Source organism: Magnolia sinica, chromosome 18 (genome assembly GCF_029962835.1).
Source record: "Magnolia sinica isolate HGM2019 chromosome 18, MsV1, whole genome shotgun sequence".
Lineage (NCBI taxonomy): Eukaryota > Viridiplantae > Streptophyta > Magnoliopsida > Magnoliales > Magnoliaceae > Magnolia > Magnolia sinica.
Window position 1 is genome coordinate 33,287,984 of NC_080590.1, and position 6,694 is coordinate 33,294,677.

General features: G+C 38.0%; 1 non-coding gene across 1 annotated transcript; it reads left to right on the top strand.

Moving 5' to 3' along the window:
• Window positions 1–6,019: 6,019 nt before the first annotated feature.
• Window positions 6,020–6,126, top strand: LOC131234150 (small nucleolar RNA R71). The gene has a single exon (XR_009165558.1). It is a non-coding gene; the product is annotated as a small nucleolar RNA R71 (small nucleolar RNA).
• Window positions 6,127–6,694: the final 568 nt, after the last annotated feature.

Here is a 6,694-nt window from a genome sequence, read left to right on the forward strand (position 1 = left end):
CTCTGTTCATGTTGCCTTTCAACCATCACATGATTAGAAGCGAACAAATCATCACAACGAAATGAAAAATTAATGAAAAAAATAAACAAATCACATAATTACCAAAATATGAAAACCAAATTCACATCATTAAGTAAACAAAAATTTCTGTTTCAGTAGAAATTGCTTTTTGTTTGTCTTAATCATCTTTCGGTCGACCAAATTGAAATCACTGGAAGAGCTTACCAAAGAAGGATCTTTCATCATGTTCTGTTGCCCCATAGATGTTGAATCCTTAGATGCATGCATTCGTTGCAACCGATAATTAGTTTCAGGTCGACGACAGATTTTTCTTAGTGGTACAATAAAAAAGAGAGGAAACAAGTATTGAATAACTGCCTCAAGACTACAAGGTTACCAAATGGAATTTTGGTTTAGCATATGTGGCAAAACAATCAGTTTTAACTGACTTGAACAACTGAATTGGTCCATAATTGTATATCTTCTCATATATAACTTTTTTCAAATGAGAGAGGGGGGGAGGCAGGGAGGGAAAGGGCAGAATTTCAAGATGGAAGCATTGAACAAAAACAATAAAAATGATGATGATGATGATGAACAAGAGATGCACACCTCAACATGTGCAACTGTCTTTCTTTAGTAGTAAGAATAATGTTATTAGCACCTAACAAAAGGGGATGGTGAGGTTCCACTACTCCCCAACCCAACTGCATCAAACTAGCCCAATCATCCATGATAGCTTCCTTCTATAACTCACAAACAACTTATGACCCAAACACCCATGAAATAGATATCCATGTATGCTAAGGCACATACTCGTGCATTCTCATGTATCTATTGATCATTGAAGCAGAGTAACAAAACCTATTACGGTAATTCCATAACTAAAAATGTGATACATGAGTGTGAGATCCATGTCGTTCATCTGGAGGGCCTCACCATGTTAGAAGTAACCATGCCAGACACACCTTTCAGACATTAAAAGAGTGTATAAGATCACCTTGGCAGTGTTCGTAGTAGACTACTGAAAAGCTGTATAAGATCACCCTCTGTAGATCAAGTAGATACTTCTTCTCCTCAGTTTTGTAAAGCTGTACAACAAGATAGATTACATTAAGAAAACCACTCAAAAAGGAAAAGAAATACTTTGATATTTTGGCAGAGTGAGATAGATGATAAGCAGGTACTTAGAAATTATACTTCAACACCACACATTTTTCATTCAAGTAATTCAAATTAAACCATCCAAATTATGTATAACAGTTTAGATGGACCGCAAACTAAAGATTTGTAGATATTTATTGGATAGTTAATAATGAAAAATATCCAATGATCTTTTTTCAACAAATAAGTGTCAACAATCAAAGGTTAGCCTTGTCCAATTAACCTGATATTTGCAAAACTCCACAATTTAGTCTATTTAATTTGAGTTAATGAATGCCATGCATACCATTTGTAAGTGCCTATGTATTGAGTGTCATATGTAGCCAAAAAATGAAATTTACTCCACAAAAGGGAATTCCTGAAAAATTGTCATTCAACAAAGACAACAAGACTCATATTGCTTACTTTTCACTATGAAATTACTAGCTACTTTAATAAGGGAAAGACTTAAAGAGTGTGAAGTACTTATTTTCTTAAGCTATCTGCAACTCTATTCTTGTACAAATGAAAGATAAATTGAAGCCACACATCTAGTTGTGCCCCCTACCTTGGATGGGCCATGATGAACAAATAACACAACTCCTGCAATTCTATGCCATTTAATTGGAGGACTTTGAGGAAAGAAAATGGATGATTAGAAGAAATAAATAAGGTACGATTGACCATCAGTTAGGAAAAATCCTCCAGTGGAAGGGTTGGGTTGTCTGTGGTGTGATTTTCAGTCTATGCCCATCCATGGTAAGGCCCACTAGAGGAATGGTTCAAATCTTGTACATGTGTTCAAGCATGTTTGGATACAAAAAATCCATGGGGAAATAGAAATTGTTTTCCACTGACAAGACAATTGGGCTATTTGGATACGTGACCTTGACATAGTAATAATCACTCTTATCGATGATCAAAATTCTTGGGCACAAGAAATGAGGTACCTATTGTCTAATGAATTTGAGAATTCCACTTGATACCCAAACATGACCCCATTTTATAGGATCCTTATCCAATTTTCTACAATAAGCAAGAACTTACCATTGGATATTGTTTTCTTTAAAAAACCCAGGGATTCCACATGTCCAAACACGTGCAAGTGATAATTTTCTATATTTTGCATGATTGGCATTAAATCATCAGTCACTGAAAAAGAACCATCAGAGTTGTTTACGAACAAAGTCATTCCAAAGAAGCTCAGGTACACTTTGGTCATTTTCAGCACAACCATCGAGCCAAATGATGAAACTGAGCCATGAAGTGGCACCAGATTACCTGCATTTCAAACTTAACAGCATTATCTGATCCGCTGCCAACTCCATCAGTTTCGACAATAGAAGGCCCATCAGTAGAGAAGCCATTCATGCATAGAGTAGTATTGGGTGCATTTCCAGGATAGCCACAGGCACACCTCTATATATGGGCATGTGGCAAACTAGCATGTGTAGGACATCTGAGCTGTATAGATGATAGATAGATAGCAAAATGGAAAATAAGAAGTTCTGGTTTAATACAGTTTTGAACTTTAAAAAAAAAAAAAAAAATGGCCATATATCCACGCGTGTGTGTTATATATAAATAAGGTTAAAAGAGAAAACTTCAATTAAAAAATTAGACTTTATTTTTAACATGTTTAATTCATTTTCGCCCCAAAAATCTTTTTTTTCTTCTTTCCTATATTTCAAAATATAGGGAGTTTTAAATGCTTAATCAATTATATGAGGTTTTTTTTTTTTTTTTCAAAAATACAGAGTTTTGCTACCTATGAGATGACTTGGCTAAAAATCAGGCAGGTCAACAGGGCAACAAATGTATGAAAATGATGGCTGGTTTATAAGCACTCGCCAAATTTTTTTGGACCATCCATTGTTTCTGTACATGTGTGGCCTACCTGGTGATTTTGTATGGCCAGATTACTAGGCTAGTTCATCAAGATAGCAATCCCTCCTGTTACACGGCCCAGGTGTCCTACACATGTTAGCCACATGCAGAGTTTAAGATCATAAAGAAATGATTGTCATTGGAATGGAGTACAGATGAAATGACCTGAAGCCCAAGCGCCCACTTCCTTTCTTTAAAAGGAAACTGCAACAGTGGAGATATTTCATTCGGATTCATATACTCATTTTATTGTATACTGTGCATAGGGATTGAAGTTGTGGGACCACTGTAGTTCAAACTAGAATAAATGCTTCCCTGGAGAAACATTGATTGAGAAGAAATGATTTGTGAAACAGACTCAAAACCCTTGAAGATTTATATATCCAACAAAGATTAAAATGCCAATTGCCTAATCTCGTGACTGTAATTCAAGACATTGTACTTGCAACATTAGCAAAAGCGAGTAAAACTGTCGAGACGACAAGTGACGCAATTTGCAGGCCAAGGACCAAATGGTTAGAATGGTCAGAATGGGGTGACGTTTTTGGGCACATGGCCCATCCATGTCTAGATCACCAAACCATGTGACCCTCTTGTAGAGACTCAAAAGGCCCGAGGATACTCTAAATATCCTTGGGTTCGAGCATTGAATCATTCTTCTGAAGATATTGCCAAATACTTGAATGTCAACTAAGCATTTTGTAACTGCATTTTTAGATTTTGAAATTGTAATGATATCAGAATTTAATGGAAACTGTCACAACAGTAGCAAGAACGTCAATCTAAAACTTAATTTGCAAGCTTTGACAAGAAAATTGAAGTTAATTTGCAGGCACACAGGCCACCACATTGACAACAACAAAATTGAAGTTAATTTGCATGCACACAGGCCAACACATTGACAACAACAAAAATTTTCAACAAGGGAATGCATTTCAATTCTGACAGAACAGTTGAAATGCAAATCTGCCTTTTCTGAAATGCATTTCAGATGGCCCTAGGGTGTTTCCCGCTACCATGGTCAAGATGCACTATTTCACATATGTAGGTTACAACTACCATCAAGAAACATGTTTTCCTGAATGGTGTGGATCTATTACCAAAGAAATCAATCAGATACCTATCCACATTTCACACAGCCAATTGATATTTAGTGCATTTCAAGGTCACACATTAACTAGATTTTATCATAAAATTACCCCAGGTGCCATTTTTTTAATTCTATATATTTCTTTATTTTTCCTTCTATTTTGAGAAACATGGTGGTGACTCAGCTGAGTCACCCCAACTCTAGTGCAACTCATCTCAAGACCAAATGAGTTGGTGCTAGTCTTAAAACCATGCAGACAATGGCTAACCAGCATAAGTCTGAGCCCAACCTCTCACCTATGGAGCCATGAACACAGAGCCCCGACTAAAACCAACAGGTATGGATCTCTCATTCTCCGCAAGCACATCTTCAGATTTCAACAATACAATGTATGGATCTATGGCATGCATACAAGTTCCAATAGAATCAAGCTAAGAAACCTAACTGTACAAACAGATGAATAGATCCAGAAACATACATGCTTCAACAACCCAGTTCTGATTCTACTGATAGAGAAAGGATCTAATTGAGTCCAAAAGCATGAAAACCAGATCAGACATCAATCAATCACCAAAAACATGCAGAATTACACAATCTGGGTTTAAAAAGAGAACAAAAACCATCCAGCATCCAAGATTGAGAGAGACAGGGGTGAGATCTGATACCAATAGTGGGGATGGTGGTGACGATCTCTCCAAGCTTAAGCTTGTAAAGGATGGTTGTTTTACCTGTGGCATTAAGACCGACCATCAAAATCCTCATCTCCTTCTTTACGAGCAGACGACTGAACAGTTTCGTAAACGTGAGCCCCATTTTCACCTACAATCTAAAGCTGAAAAAAGAAAAATATAGAGATGATTAGATCAAACAAAAGGAAAGAAAGAGATGGAAGACAGAATATCAGATCTGATTAGATCACTATAAATGAGAAGCAAATGAGAGAGAGAGAGAGAGATTAGAAAAAGGGGCACGGGAGATCAAGAGAGAGAGAGAGAGGGACATGAGAGGGAAATGGGAGATCGAGAGAGAGAGAGAGAGGGAAGGGGTGTGGGAGATTGAGAGAGAGAGAGAGAGAGAGAGAGAGAGAGAGAGAGGGAATGGGGTTTTTTTCCAAGGAGCGGAGGGAAATGAAATGTTTCATGAGAGGGGGAAAAGAAAAAGGCAGCCCGGATTCCGCATTTTTACCTGCTACAGTCCTGCTACGGTTTTAAACTGTAGCTAAAAGCCCTCGGACTGTAGCCATTGTACATCCTTTGTAGCCCCTCCGTGTTCGCACCACGTCTGACGGTGCTGGACGGACGGTTTTGTTGAGGGCTTTATGGGGTCCATCATGATGCATTTGATATAACCACTCCGTCCATTAATTTTGTAATTTTTTTATAGGGAATGACCCCAACATCTAGGCAAATTGAAGGCTCAATTGAACCATACCATTAATCAATGGTAGGAATCAATCTCCACTGTTTCCTACCGTGTGGCCCACTGGAGCATTCAATCTACTTCATTTTTTGGACTCTTGCCCTAACAAGCTATTTCAAAATGGACAGACGTATTAGATGGAGTACACACATTTTAATAGGTCTCGTAGAGCCACTTATGGGGCTATCCTAGGCTAATTGAACATTTAGAAGTGTTACCTTTTAGCTACGGTTTGGGGATCTTTTAGCTACGGTTTTAAGTCGTAGCAAAGTAGCTACGGTCTATATCCGTAGCTAAAAACTAGTCTAGTCCGTATCCTTTGATCATTTTTTGGGTAGTATTTCAGCAAGTCTATCCAAGTAATCCCACACATCATCGACATTTTTATTCATAAATTCTCCATTGCACATTGTCTCGACCAATTGGCGCATGGAAGATGTCAATCCATCATAGAAAAAGTGTGTAATGCACCACATTTCAAATCCGTGTTGTGGGCATGAGCTAACAAGATCCTTGAACCGCTCCCAACATTGGAAGAATGTTTCATCCTCCTTTTTGACGAAGTTCATGATTGACTTTCTAAGGGTGTTTGTTTTGTGATATGAAAAAAATTTCTTTATGAACTCCCTTGTCATGTCATTCCATGTGCCAATAGATCGGGGACGTAGTGAATGTAACTACGTCTTAGTTTTCTCTTTCAAAGAAAAGGGAAAGAGTTTCAGCCTGACTGTGTCCTTAGATACGTTAGGAAAGTATGTGGCTATGATTTCATCAAACTCTTTCAAGTGTATATACGGATTTTCATATTCAAGCCCATGAAACTTTGGAAGGAGTTGGATCAACCCTAGCTTGGTATTCATGTGTCCTATATTTTCTAGAAAAACCATGCATGAGACATACTCACCCCTGCCTGTTGTAAATAATCTCATAAAGTACGAGGCGGGGGTGCTTGATGCACCTCATTCTCATCCTGGATGTCCTCCACTAGGTTGGCGTAGAAGAGGTTGATTTGCAGCCATAATCTCAATTAAATCTGAGGATCTCAAGTGATGTCTAATCCTGCGATAGATAGATAATGCCACAACCAATCCTCCTTGAGACGTAGAGTGTTGTCACGAACCCACTTGGGCATGAAACACTTGCAGCCCTCAATTC